General features: G+C 35.7%; 1 protein-coding gene across 13 annotated transcripts in view; it reads right to left on the bottom strand.

The window, feature by feature from the left end:
* The window catches only part of LOC137250553 (uncharacterized), a 136779-nt gene that overhangs the window by 35273 nt on the left and 83771 nt on the right, over positions 1 to 17735 (bottom strand). For all 13 annotated transcript variants that reach the window (XM_067783574.1, XM_067783575.1, XM_067783565.1 and 10 more), the window contains one exon: positions 11071 to 11150. The gene's annotated coding sequence lies outside the window, so the exon portion shown is untranslated. The remainder of the gene's footprint in view (positions 1 to 11070; positions 11151 to 17735) is intronic.

Genomic DNA, 17735 nt, shown 5'->3' with positions numbered 1-17735 from the left:
CTAGCATTTGCCAAGGGAATGGAGTTATTTCATAAAGTAAGCCCTGTTACCGTATTTGGGTTTTTCCGTTTTGCCATCGAGCGAGTTTTGGTACCACTATGCACGCATTTAGTTTATCAGAGCTCTTTATTGAGCGGCCAGTTCAACCTATTCTTACTGGCCCATAGCGACATTCCTGGCAATAATCAGGAAATTGAATGCAAATAATGACTTGGCAGCGCTAGTGGCCACTTGCAGTTCGTTTCTAAAAAGATGAGTTTTAAGCCAGCTAAGCAATCGGTTGCCCATTTGTGAAGCCAGCTAATCAGCGCTACCAATCAGGTTCAGAAATTGTGGTTCTAGTATTGATGTGGCGCGGTCTGATAGGAACCTATGCCGCTCAGTATGCGGGGCAACCCCAATACTGTTAGTTGCGTGGAAGATAACTAGATGGAGTCACAGGAGGGATCACAAAGTAACATTGAACCCTTCATAATAAGCTAAACCACTAACCTAGAATTGGAATATTATTTAGTATCCGATAAAAGTGCTATGCATATATATATGTGAAAGTTCTGTCAAGTGGAGCAAGGATCAACATATTTTGAAAATTCGCGGAATCACTCCATTGATATTAAGTAGCTTCCCGGCGAACAGGTAACAGGAAATTTTGAACCTGAGAAAATTTGTTTCAAAATGGGGAAGGTTGCCGTAGCTATTTGAGGAACTTTCTGATAGCTTACAAACTTTAGACTTGCAACATTATTTGGAGTCTAATGGAAATGCTGTATGTAGAAACGAAATTTCCGTGGGTGGCGCATTGATCGATGTATTGAAAAAACATTGGTTATTGTGGGTAATAGAACAATTGATATTGACGTAACTTTTCGGTAAGCAATGAACTAGCATAAGATGCCAACATAATTTTTGTTTGCTTTTACGCTTCAAGAAGATTTCAGTAATGAACGAGCATCTGATAGCTAAACAGTCTTTGCCCACAGAAAGAAAGCTTTTTCATTAGCGTTTGCAGTAAAAGGGCCTCTGGATGCCCAAAACCTCAAACCTTTTATAAATATGCATTCATGTGTACATATGTATACATTTAAAACAAAAAAAGAGTTAAAGCAAAATAAATATATTTCACATACATATAAACAAACTGGCTTTGTGAAGAAAGTGTTTCACTTTTAAAGTTCAAGTGCATTCAACGTCGCCAAGTTTTCTAAAACTTTATACACGTGCCATCGTCCGCTTTATATATTTGTACATATGTGTGCATAAATTTATATTTTTCCAACTCTGAACTTGGAAGCTACTACAAAAAGAGTTGTTGTGATAATATAAATTACTTTTCAAAAGTTTGGATTAAAAGAAACGCTGAAGGTAAGGCATGGTAAAATAAAAAGGGAAAACTATCTTCAAGTAAAAAGTTATCAGTTGCTTTATAAAGCCTACTTAAAGTTGACTCTTTGAAGGCATTCCAGGAAGTAACTCACTAATGATTAAAGTTAAAAAGTTAGATATAAATCGGCTGTAAAGTCATGCAACGCTACCATGCTCTATATGCCCTGAATATTTTACGGGAACACCGAAAATAACTCAGCGTTAGTCAACTATAAAAAAGTTCTCGATCGAACTATTTGTCAAGTCATTAAACATTGACATAGAAGTAACCACCGCTCACTACTTTTTGGGACCGTGTCATGCAGGGGTAACCAGCTTGCTGTTGTTGTAGCGATGAAAAACTAAACGAAGGCTTTGAGCAGTGATATCGTTCTTGATGGTCAGACCGTCTGGGGAACAATTTAATATGAACGATTATTTGAACCCCAGCGGGTTAGGGGATCAGAATATACCCGCGGTAGGTATGCCTGTCGTAAGAGGCGACTAAAATACCAGATTCAAAGGGCTGTGTAGCGCAACCTTTTAGGTTGCCAGCGCAATATATAGCTTCTCCAAACCCAATTGTCAACCTCACCTCTCCGCGGCGAATCCTGTTTCACTAACAGACGAGGCTCTGGCGACCCCAAGCTCCTCATGGAACTTGGGGGTAGGGAGGGAGGGAATGGCCTGAAGGTTTAATGTGGCCACATAAATCGTTCCCGAGATGGTCAGGCTAGCACCTTAATGGTGCTATGTTACCGGAGCGTACCGGATTTGTATCCGGCAAAGGACCATCACATCGATAACACTCCCCAAAGCCTTCGGGGAGCAACCTTATCGCTACAACAACAACAACAACGATTATTTGAACCTTCTAGGCCGTCCCACCACCAACCTCACCACCTTGTTCTTTGAGGAACTTGGGGTAGCAGGAGCCTCGGCTGCAAAAGAGACAGGCTTTGTCACGGGTTGGTGAGGTTGGCAATTGGGTTGGAGAAGCTATAAATTGCACTGGCAGTCCCTTGAAAGGGTTGCACTACACAATCCCTTGAATCATATGGGTATTTTAGTCGCTTTTTCCAACGGGCATACCTGCTACGAGTATATTGTAAGCCCCCTAACCCGCTGAGAGTTTAGAGTGTAACCAGCTCTAACTTCTTTTCGGCCATCGCCCTAGAAAGAAGATAATAAGATTATAATGCGCACTTTAATTGAGGGGTTGCGCGCAAAAAGGGAAATTCTTTGAAAATAGCGTTTTGAGATTTTCGCGTTTTTAACATTTTAGGTGATATAGCATTTTTGTTGTTATAGTACGTTGTTGTAGAAACATTTATTATTATTTAGTATATTTCATAAATAACATTTATAATTCTTATGTTAAAAAAATCAATTTTTCACAAGGCCACCATACTAAAAATATTTAAGAGAAACCGCTCTTTGCCTTGTTTGCTTATAACAGCAGTCTGGATCCTTAGCTACGTCAGATTTGGGGATGCACTTGTTAAGTGAGCTGCTAGCAGTGTGGTCACCATTCTTTACTCAGCACTGAATCAAATGCCACCATATAGCCAAGCAGCAAGGCTATTACTGGCTGATAAAATTTTGGTGAAGCTAATCCAAAATGGTTTTTTAGACTTTCTTAATTTCTTTGTTGCTGGGGTCTATTCCAAAATTATTTATGAATCTGGCCAAGGTAAAAAACTTTCAAGTTTTAATATGACATAAATTTATGCATATATTTTTGTCGAAACGGAATTCTCTTTTTCTCTTCTTCAACCCTTAAAAAAAAACATGTCATGATATCGCATTGTATGTATATTAGGGTGTTCCTTATAGATCCAGTTTACGACCTTTTTCAAGTCTCACCCCTTCCGAAGGTAATACCTTGGTCAAAAATATTCACCCCTATTCTGCATTTCGATTACGTTCCCGTTCTACGCTCCGCTTTAGTCGAAGTTTGGTATTCTGCATTACGACGGAATCGTAAAGAGAAGAGGAAGAGCAAATGATTTTTCGAAATCAGCTGTTGGTACGGAATGTGTGACCATTGGAACAAAATAAAATAAAGAAAATTTGTAAAAAACACTGAAAAACGTTTATATTTTATTATCCACGCCATTTTGTACAAAAAAAAGCAAAAGAATATATTGCCGCAGTGTTATATTTTTCTGAATGAAGTGCTTTCATAATTGTAAGTGTGTTTTTGTCGTTCTTTTGGCCAATTCCCTGCCGTTGCCACCAAGTTTTGTTAAAACGGATTCCTGCACGAATATAGTTGACATTTTCTGAATTTTAAGGATGCTAATTTCATTGCACTGGCCTAAAATACTTTATAAAGGTTTATTTATTCTTTCCGCAAGGATTGTTTACGTTTTCGCTCCACCTTCCTCTACGCCGGCAGCTTGCTTTGGCATATAACTGGACCCAACGAACAGACACAAATTATAGCTGCCTATTATAATGGAATCAATAGCCGCGGCATTATTTGTGGAGTTGGAAAGTAATGCATACGAAAATGGCCAGGCGAGAATGGAAAGGCAAATATTGCGACATTTGTGTAATCCATTTGAGATGAGTGACGAATTGTAAGAAATTGGAACTTAAAAATGGTAAAGTTTAATGACTTATTTTCTTATTTAGGTTCAAAAAAACTTTCTACTTAATAAGGATGCTTTCAAGTATATGTTAAATACTTTTGCGGGGCAAATACGTCCAAGGACTTCGACATCGACATGTTGTTTTTGACCTGGAAACATAAAAAACAATCATCATCAAGCTTTCTACGTTTCTTAACAAGTTTTACTTACATTTTTGTTAAAATTCTGTTATAAATTAACAAAAAACTAAAAAGAAAATATTTTTCCGCCAACTAATTTGCAACTTAGAAAAACGGAACTACGATCGAAATGCAGAATACGCAAAATCGAACGATTCGAAGTTGGATAGAAAGAGATTGGAACACAGAATACCAAAATTGCCAAATCGAAAAAATTCCAATCCAAGTCGAAATGCAGAATAGGGCTGATTATATATAAATTTCAGTGTCACACAAGGGCCAAAGTTAATATTGCTCCATGGAGTAGAGCTCTAATTAATTGACTATTCGAATAACGGATTAGTCGATTAGCAAAAGCTGTTCAGTAAAGTAATCAATTATCACCAATCGACTAGGTGCTTGTATTCGATTACTCAGGAGACTGGAGAAACTATTAAGTTGATTTAAGATGACTTCCCTAATGTACATTTTAACGAAATTTTGCATAAACACATATTTATGTACCTATATTTCCTTTGAATTGTGCTTTTTCTGAACAGACAGTCTAATTAGTGCAAAAAAAAACTACAACTGCAAGTATCCGCGGGAAATCTTTTTTATATTTAAATGGTCACTTTGTGCTTTTATTAAACCAAAAGCTTGTCACAAACATACACAGGGAGGGCTATTTTAATTAAAGTCTGCTGACGTAAGCAAAGTGAGTAACTGTCACACAGTATTTATTCGACTGCAGTCATTTGAGTATACGTAAGCTGTTTTCGGTTTAATGCTAAAAAATAACAACTTTGTGTACCTGCTTTTCTTCCTCTAACTTACTTACTTAAAGGGCGCTTAACCGTTTAAAGGGTTATGGCCATCCAACAAGGCACACCAGTCGCTCCTTCTCTCTGCCAACCGGCGCCAATTGGTCACACCAAGGGAATTTAAATCCTTTTCCACCGGAGTTGGGGCCGCCCTCTACCTCTGCTTCCATAGGCGGGTTCTGATAGAAACAATTTCTTGGCCGGAGCGTTTCTTTCTCTTAAACGATGCTTATTGTTCCAGCCCACTTAGGCGACCTCAACAAAGTTCACAAGTATTCTTTGTGAGGCGTAGCATAACTTTATTAAAGTTCAGTTGGTCTTAATTATGACTATCAATAGAAATTTTACGCGTCCAATGCTTTTATTTAATTGTCTGATCAACACCCTAGATTGGTGAGGAGTGTGTTGACTAGTGCTTATGACCTACCTAATTATTTTCTAGCTTTTAGTATTATTATTACTTCATGTAAGTATTGTTTTCAATAAAAAAAATTTTTTTTAATTATTTCATTTTCAGTTTTTAGTCTTTATTTAATTGCCTATTATTTCTCATTCTACTTAGTTCATTTAGTGACTCATTATTACAAGGACTCTTTCCTGACAATTTGTTATAATCTAATTCCTCAATACATAATCCTTCCAAAGACTTTACTCGACTCTGCGCCGCGTATGCTTGTCCCTCCTCGAACTCCAAAATATTTTGATGTCACTTCTACCGGACTGTATGAAACATGTGTTCAAAATGTAGACCAAATCGGACCACAAATATGATTTTTTTGAATACCTCGATCCTTGCGCTGCCTATCGGCGCTATTTTGCACAGGGCGCTTGTTATTCATGTATGTATTATGTGCTCCGATATGGCTGATATTTGGAACACATAGGTTAGGTTGAACTGGCCGGTCCAAGAGGACCTCATATAGACTGAATGAGTCCCTAGTGTTACTAGAAGTTTATTTAACGACCAAAGTGAAAAACTCTAATACCAGAAGCTTTCTAGGACTTACGCTACTTGCTTCTGCTATATCTTACAGCTGTATCACTCCAAAAAGCTGGAGTCTCAGCCTGACAAGCGCAGGGTACCAGCACAAAACGAGTTCGATCATTTCCTCCTCCAACCCGCACTTCCTGCATCTGCTATCACTGACCAAGCCTAATTTAAAGGCATGTATCGCCAAAAGGCAGTGTTCAGACAGAATATCCGTCATGAGTCCACAGTCCTCTCTTTTTAATGATAGATGCAACTTTGTTAGACTCAGGTTGTAAGACCTACACATAAGTTTCGACACTTTACAGCCCCGCGCTTGGACCCACGCCTTTCCCGCTTTTTCGATCATGTGCACCTCTCGCCTTCTTTTAATCTTGGCCAATCTAATTTGGACATCTAAGGAGCAAGCTTCAAGGGTTGCACCTTTTTTTAGCTAGTTCCACCGCTTTTTCATTCCCATCTATTCCCATAAGCCCTGGGACCCAATATAGATGTAGGCTTCTCCCCGTCATGGTTCTTTCCACTGATTGATACTGTGCTATGCGAGATTATTGCCTTCATTGCTGTTTGACTGTCAATATAAAAGTTTATGTGGCTGCAATTTAATCTATTCTCTTCCAGTGTTTCTACTGCTTTTGTTACGGCTAATACTTTCGCTTGGAAAACGCTACAGTGACCTGACAGCTTGTAGGATCTGTTTATTTCCGGATCAGCATAGTATACCGCAGACCCTAAAAAGCTAAATAGTAGTAGCATTTCTTGAAGTAAAAGCCAGTGAGGTACTTGAGATGTACTCCACGTATAGGTTATCCAACCTTGGTGGACATCCTTCTTCCGCTCAGGAAAAAATTTGGAAAACTATTCAATGTGAGCCTTTCTACAGAAAACAGCCAAAAATATAGGAAAACCCTAAAAAGCCTGTTACAAAAAATATGTTTGAAGGACCAAAGAGGAATGCTGTTCAGAAAGTAAAGAATCTTTGAGAATGAGGAAATATTTCAAAAGAAAACTCAAAATCGCTAAGCAAGATAGAATGAACACTAAATAGTATTTGACTACACTGAAACCTCCAATTCTGTCCAGCAATGCTACGACAAATTAGTCTTTGCTATTAGCCTGTCTGTAATGTATTTTTGAAGCGCGGTATTCAACGGCATTTTAAAAAGTCGAGAGGGACCAATATGGTTCCAATATTCAACAAAATGGTTCAAAAGGCCCAACTAGGCAAATGTGCTGCCTGAAGGGGTCAATAAACAAACTCACTTGCATAAAAAAATTAAGAATAAACCAAAAGACAAAGAATGCAAAGACCTAGCACTAGAACATGTAACACTAAAATATCTTAGTAAATCACCATCAGACTATCAAAAAAAAATTAAGAATAAGCAAACCTATTATTACGAAATAAATACTTGCATGTGAACAATGCACACCATGTGACAGCAAAAAAAACAACAACAAAGCTTAAAATTTGCAAATTCGCAACACCTTGCACGGTCTGCCTTTTCTGGCACATGTACAGTACAGTCGGAAAGTATTAGAACAAGATGAATAAAAGATGTTTTTGTCAGTTTATTGTATAATTTATTAAAATATGATTCACATATTCTCAGTATTTTTCTAAATTGAACGCATTTCTATGATCCGGAGACATTTTTAATGAATTTTACTAAAAGTTCCATCAAAATTTATAAGAAAGCAGTGAGTATGTTACTTTGAGGGATTTTCTTAAAAATTGTCACCTTTTGCTTTGATGACTGCAGCGCACAATTTCGGCATTCTTTCGATGCGTTTTTTAAGTGTTTGATGTGGAATCTTATTGCACATTTCGCTGAAACAATCTCACAGGTAAGGAAGGCTTGTTGGCTTGATATCTCTCACACGTCGATTCAATTCTTACACAAGAGCTCGATGGGATTTAAATCGGGAGGTTTTGGTGGCCACTCCATTGTATCAAGGTCACCTGCGACTTTTATTCGTTCTAAATAAGAAGTGCAAAGTTTTGAAGTATGTTTCGGATCTATTTCGGATTAGTAAATGAATCCACGACCGATCAAATTAATGCCAGATGGTATTGCATGGCGTTGGAGTATACTGTAATACTGTTCTTTTTCATAATTCCTTCAATTTTTTTTAGTTGACCAACGCCAGCGTAGCTGAAACAGTCGCAAACCATCACTGAGCCCCCGCCATGTTTCACAGTTGACACAATGCAATCGGCTTTGAATCTTTCATTGACGCTTCTGCGAACATATTGACGCCTATGGCTACCGAAAAGTTCGAATTTTGATTCGTCTGACCATAATACTGATTTCCACTGATCAATCGTCCAGCCAATATGTTCTTGAGCGAACTTCAGTATTTTCTGTTTATTTACTGGTCGTAAAAGTGGCTTCCGGACAGCAACGCGTCCAATCATACATTGTTCTTTAAGCCGGCCTTTGACTTTCGTGAGCGATATTGGTGAATCCAAGTCTTCATTGATTTCAGCACGAATTTCTGATGCAGATTTCAGTCGATTGGCCTTGCTTATGGCATATATGTATTTTGTTTTCGATTATTTGATTTTTCGACCAGATCGTTTTCTGTTAGTATTTTGTCCCGTTTCCCGTTATCTTATAATTTCCGTATGAACTGAACACAAGGATATTTTCAAAAGTTTGGTTATTTCTCGATATTTTTTCCCTGTTTTTTGCAAAATAATGATTTGGGCTCGTATTTCGACGGATATTTCCTTTCGCTTGACCATTTTCAATATGGAAAAATACAATTCTGAAGCTAAACTGACAACAACATCTTTTTTTATCTTGTTCTAATACTTTCCGACTGTACTGTATTTATATATCGGTACTTTTTATACGCAGTCGTTAAGTGTTTGCATTGTACTCCTAAATAAGCCTCATTCAAATGTAGTTATTATTTTGCAATATGCAAAAATATTAGCAACACATACATAGTTATGTTACTCATACGCAGCGTTGGCTTAAAAAATGCAAAAAGTAAGAAATGAAGAAAAGTATGGATAATGTCAGCCCATTGTTTGATTTTTTTGGTCTGTTATTGTGTCGAATTAAGTAATATACCAAGTCATTAGTGCCTTTTCAACGATATTAGGGTTTATGTTGTTGTATGCATAACTACACTTAGAGAAAAAAATTTTGAAACGAAATACAGGAATTAAAACCAAAATGCAGTAGAGTGCGCTTTTTGATGTGTAGATATCTTCGCTTATGGTATGGGAAGTCCAAAATGGAAGCTTGAGCGTAGTTTAAGATTAAGGGTAGTCACTACACTGTAGCATATTGTGGGAACAATGTACGAAGTGGAGTTGATATGAGCAAAAACAGACAACAAGTGAAGTCAAGGGAAAGAAAGCAAAGGGAAGAAAGTAACAGGAATGGAATGGAAGGAAACGAAAAAAAAAACAACTTTAAGAAAGGGAAAGGAAAGTAACGAGTGAAATTCAAAACCGAAGCTTAAACTTAAACCAGACGGCGTACTACAGCTTGTTATCGAAGTTTTAACGCTTTCGTATCGATGAGTTATTGTTGTTATCGCCGGGTTATGGGCATGGTATCCATTCCTTGTCATCGAGTTATAGATTGGTTATCGAAGTGATTTAAATTTGCTGTCGATAGCAAAGATAATCAATGAGCTAACGATTTTTTAACAACGAGTTTTCAATTTTCTATCGAAAAGTTATCGAGTGTTTAGTATCGTTTTTTATCGGAAGTTATCAAAAATTTATCAATATGTTTTCAAAAATGTGTGGGTTTACTACCAAAAACTTATCAAAGGTTATCGAAATTTTAACAAAAATTTATAGATTTGTCATCGGAGTGCCACCAATTTGTAATAAAAAGTTTATCGATTTCACATAGAAAAGTCATCGATTTTATATCAAAAAGTTAAAGATCCATTCGACATGCTATTCATTTTCTACCGATAGCAAAGGTTACCAATGAGTTGAAGATTGTTTTAGCAACGAGTTATTGTTTTTCTACCGAAAAGTTATCGAGTATTTACTATCATTTTGTTCCGAAAGTTATCAAAAAGTTATCGATATGTGTTCTAAATGTTATCGTTTTACTCCCAAAAGTTAATCAAGAAATATCGAAATTGTATCAAAAAGTCATCGATTTGGTATCGAAAAGATGTAGATTTATCATTAGAGTGCAACCAATTTGTTAAATTTATCGATTTCTTATCGAAAATCATATATTTTATGTCGAAAGTTATATATTCATTAGGCGTGCTATCGACTTGTTATTGACAAATCATAGGTTTGGCATATAACAGATAAAAGTTCAATTTAAAATCGATGGCAAGTCTAAAACATATCTATAAGTCGACGATAAAATTTCGTTATCTATCATAAGTTGGTAGTTAAATAATAAATTGTCGGTTTCGGTTGGTACCGTGATGAAACCGACGAAGCTCTTCTCAAAAAGTCTGAAATGATTTCATTCTGGTAGAGTTACCTATTCTGTGGTTTAACTTCAACCCCTGGGCGAGCTTTAGTTGACTTAAAAACATTTATGTTCTATACGTACACCTGTATGTTGGCCCATCGCACTTCACGATTACTTGGTAGCCACGCCTTATGTTTTGCCTCCACTAAATCTCCTTTAGCGTATAAAGTGACTCAATATAATAAGAATGAAGAAATATCTGGTAAGACGTTTGTGCCCAATGGACATACATTTTCCAGGTGGAAGAATGGCATTTTTAATTCACTTCCTCTCAAACATGATTGATTCATCAACCTTTAATGATAACTTCAAGCATGCCTTTTGTTTGTTTACGATTGATTAGCTTAGATCCAGTAACGATTTGTGCTCGACTGTGATGAATTTTAGAGCACCCATTTTCTTTTTTTTTTTTTGTTTTTTTTTTTTTTGAGTGTATGAATGTTAACCATGAATGCATGTTTATTTTAAAATGATATTATGCGCTGTTAAGCGTAGAAATTGATAGAAAGTGAAACAAGCACTGATGAATAGTGGCTATTTATGGCTTCGTAGGGAGTGTGAAATTACTCATTTCCCTCAATTTTCGTGCTAATTATTTATTTTGAGTCAAAGTAACGGTGTGTTTACACAAGCATTTCATATAAACAAGTTAACACGCATTTTACTTACCGTTAGCGAGGTTAAGACGTTAAGCAACAATGCTTTAAAAGTGACAACAGCTCAGTATATTGTGTGTGGCTGACATTGATCTGAAAAAAGGTAGATAGAAAATATATTAAAAGTTAATAGCTTCACATGAATATCAGAATGGTTGATGGAATAAATATATATTAAAATTCCTTTCCCGTGCATTCCAATACTGATTAACTACACCCAATTTTTATATTCAGCTGAGCAGAGCTCACAGGGTATATTAATTTTGTTCGCAAAACGGTACTCCTTAACGGCATAAACTAATCGAGATAGATATAGACTTCTATATATCAAAATGATCTGGGCGAAAAAAGAAATTCATTTAACCATGTCCGTCCGTCCGTCCGTCTGCCCGTAAACACGATAACTTGAGTAAGTTTTGAGGTATTTTAATGAGATTTGGTATGTAAGTTCCTGGACGCTCATCTCAGATCGCTATTTAAAATTAACGAAATCGGACTATAACCACGCCCACTTTTTCAATATCGAAAATTTTTAAAAACCGAAAAAGTGCGATAATTCATTACCAAAGACGGATAAAGCGATGAAACTTGGTAAGTGGGTTGACCTTATGACGCAGATTAGAAAACTAGTAAAATTTTGGACAAGGGGGGTGGCACCGCCCACTTTTAAAAGAAGGTAATTTAAAAGTTTTGCAAGCTGTAATTTGGCAGCTGAGTATGTAATGTTCGGTTACACCTGAACTTAGCCTTCCTTACTTGCTTAGTTTAAATTTAACAAGTAAGAACGGGACTGTCTTCGGCTGTGCCGAAGACTTCATACCTTTCATGAATGGGGCTGAACAATAATCTTATCCCGTTCGTAATCTCCGAATAATCGGATGTATAAGATAAGAAATATATAGTGAACAGATCTACATACCTCAACGATTTTTAAGATAAATATAAAATAAAAAATAGGTAGGTAATCTGTGTGAGGATGCAAAGCTTCACGTTTTTTGTGGTCAGCATGTAAAAACTATGACTACGAATCACGTATTTCAAAAATATATGACGTAACCGTAACTGTTTGATGAAATTTGATGAATTTTGAAGCTTCTAGCCGTAAAAAAGGGGTCAAAATGACAGTTTATATGAAGTATATAATATATACACCACCGATCTCTATGATTTTTTCAAACAACAATATATGCTATATACGTAAGCATTTTGTGAAATTTGAAGCTTCTAGCTGTTAAAACGGGGCAAAAATTGCGCAAAGTTTCTTATCTGAACAATCGGTTGTATGAGATATATACTATGTATACCACCGATCTCAATGATTTTTTCAGACATCAATATATGCTATACACGTAAGCAGTTGGTGAAATTTGAAGCTTCTAGCTGTTAAAATGGGGCCGAAATCGTAAAAAATATATATATACTATATATACCATCATATATATATTATATATATCACCGATCTCTATGATTTTTTGACACAACAATACATACTATATACGTAAGCAATCGGTGAAATTTGAAGCTTATAACTGTTAAAATGGGGTAGAAATTTCGAAAAGTTTCTTATCTGAACAATCGGTTGTATGAGATATATACTATATATACAACCGATCTTTATGATTTTTTCAGACAACAATATATGCTATATACGTAAGCATTCGTTGAAATTTGAAGCCTCTAGCTCTTCAAATAGGGCAGTAATTAAGAAAAGTTCCTTATCTGAACAATCTGTTGTGGGGGATATATACTATATATACGACCGATCTCATAAATTTTTTCAGGCAACAATATGTGCAATATACGAAAGTATATGGTGAAGGCTGAAGCTTCAATCTGTTAAATTGGGTAAGATATTACAAAAATCCTCTTTTTCTGAAAAATCGGTTGTATGGAGGATATATGCTATAGTGGTCCAATCCGGTCGGTTCCGACAAATGTCTAATCGGACACCCAAATACACCCGCTCACCAAATTTTATCAAGATATCTCAAAAATTGAGGGACTAGTTTGCATACAAACAGACAGAGGGACAGACGGACATGGCTAAATCAACTCAGCTCTTCAACCTGATTATTTCGGTATACTTAATGGTGGGTCTATCTATTTTCCTTTAAGGACTTACAATTTTCGGTTTCGTGACGAAATTAATATACCATTTCATTTTCATGAAAGGTATAAAAATAGGTAGGTAATCTGTGTGGGGATGCAAAGCTTCACGTTTTTTGTGGTCTGCATGTAAAAACTATGACTACAAATCACGTCTTTAAAAAATATATGACGTAAACGTAACTATTTGATGAAATTTGATGAATTTTGAAGCTTCTAGCCGTAAAAAAGGGGCAAAAATGACAGTTTATATGAAGTATATAAAATATATACCACCGATCTCTATGATTTTTTCAGACAACAATGTATGCTATATACGTAAGCAATCGGTGAAATTTGAAGCTTATAGCTGTTAAAATGGGGTAGAAATTGCGAAAAGTTTCTTATCTGAACAATCGGTTGTATGAGATATATACTACATATAGAACCGATCTCTATGATTTTTTTAGACAACAATATATGCTATATATGTAAGCAATCGGTGAAATTTGAAGCTTATAGGTGTTAAAATGGGGTAGAAATTGCGAAAAGTTTCTTATCTGAACAATAGGTTGTATGAGATATATACTACATATAGAACCGATCTCTATGATTTTTTTAGACAACAATGTATGCTATATACGTAAGCAATCGGTGAAATTTGAAGCTTATAGCTGTTAAAATGGGGTAGAAATTGCGAAAAGTTTCTTATCTGAACAATCGGTTGTATGAGATATATACTACATATAGAACCGATCTCTATGATTTTTTTAGACAACAATATATGCTATATACGTAAGCAATCGGTGAAATTTGAAGCTTATAGCTGTTAAAATGGGGTAGAAATTGCGAAAAGTTTCTTATCTGAAACCGATCTCTATGATTTTTTCAGACAACAATATATGTTATATACGTAAGTATTCTGTGAAATTTGAAGCTCCTAGATGTTTAAATGGAGCAGAAATTACGAAAAGATTCTTATCTGAACAATAGGTTGTATGAGATATATACTATATATACCATCGATCTCAATGATTTTTTCAGACAACAATGTATGCTATATACGTAAGCATTTGTTGAAATTTGAAGCCTCTAGCTCTTAAAATAGGGCAGTAATTACGAAAAGTTCCTTATCTGAACAATCGTTGTATGGGATATATACTATATATACGACCGATCTCATCAATTTTTTCAGGCAACAATACTTGCAATATACGAAAGTATATGGTGAAGTTTGAAGCTTCAATCTGTTAAATTGGGTAAGATATTACAAAAATCCTCTTTTTCTGAAAAATCGGTTGTATGGAGGATATATGCTATAGTGGTCCAATCCGGTCGGTTCCGACAAATGTCTAATCGGACACCCAAATACACCCGCTCACCAAATTGTATCAAGATATCTCAAAAATTGAGGGACTAGTTTGCATACAAACAGACAGACGGACAGACGGACAGACGGACATGGCTAAATCAACTCAGCTCTTCAACCTGATTATTTCGGTATACTTAATGGGGGGTCTATCTATTTTCCTTTAAGGACTTACAATTTTCGGTTTCGTGACGAAATTAATATACCATTTCATTTTCATGAAAGGTATAAAAAGGTGGTTACCTCTCGCGGCCAACCAATAGTAAGATGGTGGAATACCGTTGTTATCGCATCGTTGCGATATCATGTTTCTCACCTGCCTTACTATTTGAAAGTGAGCAAAAGTGCTCCTCCCGTATTTTGTGGTCTAGAAGTCTAGCTATGTTCGTTCTTCACACGTACACAGTCGACGTTTTACAGGTATCCAACCTGTTCACTAACAGCAAGACTAACAGAGCAGCATATTTTATTTACGGCGTTTTCTTTTCTGAAAATAATACCGCCCTATTGTTTATTCTCCTCTCTCTCGTTAGTTTGTGTGTCCCTTTCACAAAATATTTTCCATTGAATAAGAAAAGGGGCCTCATTACCTAAAAATATAGCCGTTTTGCATAGCGCTCTGTCAGACGAGTAGAATTTAGGAGTCCAACGTGAAGGTAACATTTTAAGCACTAAGCGAAGTAAGTTGAAGACAAGCCGTTTAAAAAAATACTTAAGTACAATGAATATGTGTACATTTTCTAAGTTGTTAACACCGCTTCTCACGCTTTGAGATCCAGAATCCAAGCGTAGGGTGGGTGTTGGCGCCAGCGTAATGTTTGGAAAAGATATGTTATATGGGTTCCCCTGTAGGATCAAATGAGGCAAAGAAAGGATAGGATTGTTATAGGTGTAGACTAGATATCAACTTGTCATATAAGTATTATTAATTTGGTATCTATAACAAAGGCTTCCGCTATTATCGGTAAGCTATCGATTCCGAGCGAAAATTTTTCTATATGTAAGCTAAATTTGATCGATTCCTTATCAAAAACATATCGATATGTTATTAAAAACAAAAACAGTTGTTTTATTATCGAAAAGTTATAAGTTATTTATTACACTCGTAAAATTTAATGAGTTTAAGACGTATTGCACAATAAATTTTTTATTAGATTATTGTATTTTTATCATGATGGAAAAACTGAAAGGAATTAAACATACTGGCTGATATTATTGCTATTTTGACTCTGCCAAAGATCTCTTCAGATATCTTTGAATTTTAAAGTTAGAGATTATATTCCTCCGAGTGAGATTGACAATGCGGCAGGACTAACATTAAGCTTTGACTGCGACTGTAGGTATGTGGCTTAGCTTCATTTTATTTACCTGATTCATCTTAATAAAAGTACAATAATTTAATAAAAGAAAGTGCTGCGCAATACGTCTTAAACTCACTAAAACTTACGAATGTAATACTTGAATAATAGATGAACAGACGATTAAATCGAAGATCATAAGTTGTTCACAGAAAAGCCTTTTTTATGCTCTCAAAATTGTTTTATTATTGAAGTGCTAACGATTTTGGTATCGTTGGGTTATCAATTTGTTATCGAAAAGTAATCCAGTTGTTCACGAAAATATATCAAGCAATATCAATTTTTTATTTAAAAGTTGCTGATTTTTGTTCAAAATGTTATCGATTTGCTATCGAAAAGATATTGATTTTTTATCGGAATGTGAGCAATTCTTTATCGGCGCATTATCGACGACTCATCGCTTAGTTATGAAAGTGTTACCTATAAAACAGCAATATAAAATGGATGACACATATGTTATCCGTCGAAATTAGTTAGAATCCAATGACACGGCAATAAAAGCCGATAACAAATCATTGTCGGAAATAAAAATAAATAAATGTAAGGCGATATAACCCCCGCTTCTTTTCCAATTTGCGTGGTGCTCCTTTTTTTTAGTTTTTCCTACAAATTGGTGGGACGGGACCTTCTTGTTTAATGCCGACTCCAAATGGCATCTGCAAGGCAGATGAGTTTTCACTGATAAACTTTTCATGGCACAAGTACCTCGGAGTGCTTTGAAACATTGCCGAGAGGCGACCTCGCTTAGAAAAAATTTTCTTCAATTGAAAAAACTTGTTTCTAAAATTTTTATGTTGCTTTGCCCGGGGCGTGAACCCAGAATCATAGGTGTGGTAGGCGAAGCACGCTACCATCACACCACGTCGGAAATGGTTGTGAACTATAAGAAGCCGATTAAGCTCCACAAAAGTGTTTTTTTCCTGTAGTGCAACTCACTACCTTTAATAAAGACATTCGCAATTGCTATTTTAGCTCTTTTTATATTACCTTGACTGGTTCAATACCACAAATATATTCTCAGTGTTATTGTTATAAACAAATTAATTCTTATATGAGGCCCTTTTTCTGAAGGAAACAGCTATAGACGTCTCAGATCACGTTTTAACATGATTTTATCTAAGGTAAATCCTAAAGAGAGAATGAACGCGTTTATATGGTAAATCAAGTTATTTAAATAAAGAATAGGAAATAAATACGAAAATGAAGAAAGTGTCGTTATATTTAGACTAAGTCTAAGGTAAATAAAACTCAAAACCAATTATAATTTTCTGGGAAGCTATAACTACTGAAACACATTAAATCGCTCCGTACTCTGGAAATTGTTTTAAAAGGGAATGTTTTCATACAACGTCGTCATTTGCCAGTGCAATTATCATGCAATTTAAATGCAAACAATGTAGTCAGAATACCTTTTTGAATTTAATTATTTATCGCATAAATGTATACTCAAAATCTTTATAAAGCTTACGTGCCATATAAGGCTGGTGAATTGTACTCGCAGAAGCAGTAACTTAAGTGGGCAAGTAATTAATAATATTTCTCGAAAAACTTACTCATCATTATTTAAGTATAATCATCAACAAAGCTTCTTTTACAGACTCTTTTAAAAATGTATTGACGTCACTTTCCCTGCAAAAATTGTTGGATTACGTGTTCCATTTTCTTCATGTTGGAGTATTCTAACAATATTCCTTTGCAATGCGTTTGCGGACCACCATCAGCCGATCATTGCTCGTTTTTTAACGACAGTGATCACGACACGATGACGATCGAACAGAGTTGCCAAAAGTAAAATATTGCACGCAAATAACTAATAATAAAATTTTACTTTGGCAACTCTGATAAAATGCAACAGCGTACTGGTTT

The sequence above is a fragment of the Eurosta solidaginis genome, chromosome 4 (genome assembly GCF_040869045.1).
Source record: "Eurosta solidaginis isolate ZX-2024a chromosome 4, ASM4086904v1, whole genome shotgun sequence".
Taxonomy (NCBI): Eukaryota; Metazoa; Arthropoda; class Insecta; order Diptera; family Tephritidae; genus Eurosta; species Eurosta solidaginis.
The sequence above is the reverse complement of the archived record's forward strand: the minus strand, read 5'-3'. Positions and strand labels throughout refer to the sequence as shown.